Here is a 976-nt window from a genome sequence, read left to right on the forward strand (position 1 = left end):
AAAACCTTTCTCTTACAACTATAGCTATCAGAGACAACACAAGAGGAAGTAATAATGATTACATATGAATTCGGGACAACATTGTAAGGATAATATAAGATTTTTCTTGAATATATATTGCTATAGTTTTTTTTTTCTTCTGTTTGTAACATTTTGATTCATTCTCTCGTATGCTCTATTTTCTGTTTGTAACAATGATTTTGATGTTTTCTATGATTCAGTTTCTAAAAGTGAATACCCATATTTTTTTCTTGTATCGACAACATGATTGATTCATCGTTGCTGGACATCAGGTGTTGTTGCTTGGAAGTTGCTTCATCATTGCTTGAATTCAAGTGTTGCTGCATCATTGTTGGAAACTTTTCGCTGCTGCTTTGAGGCTACTTCATTGTTGCTGAAAACTTGTCGCTACTTCTTGGACGCTGCTTCATCGTTACTGGTTTATCAAAAGGTAATTTTAACTCTGAAACCTTATATTTCTTTGTAAATCAAAAGGTATTGTTTTTCTACATTTTCAATTCTCTTCACATATTTGATATTTTATTTACAGATTTGGCAAACCTCATATTTCTTTGTAAATCAAAAGGTATTGTTTTTCTACATTTTCAATTTTCTTCACAAATTTGATATTTTATTTTTAGATTTGGCTGAATCTCAAAGAAATTTAAGGTAAAGTCTTTGAAGATTTGTTTAGGTAAAGTCTTTAAACTCACAAGTAAGTCTATTTTTTATATATATATTTCATTGTATCTCTATTATATATGTTTTTCTGTTCATATTACTTTTCTATTCATATGTATTTCTTTTGACAATAATTTATATGTACTGTATTTGAACTCAACCAAGATGTCGTATATGATTTTGTGTTCCTCTTCTTCATTTGATTGTCGTTGCCTTTCATTACCTTTTACTTGAGTAATTGGTTGAATTGTCCAACTGTTACAAGTTTAAGAATTATGATTTAATACAGTAAAAA

The sequence above is a fragment of the Solanum tuberosum genome, unplaced genomic scaffold (assembly GCF_000226075.1).
Source record: "Solanum tuberosum cultivar DM 1-3 516 R44 unplaced genomic scaffold, SolTub_3.0 scf00118, whole genome shotgun sequence".
Classification (NCBI taxonomy): Eukaryota; Viridiplantae; Streptophyta; class Magnoliopsida; order Solanales; family Solanaceae; genus Solanum; species Solanum tuberosum.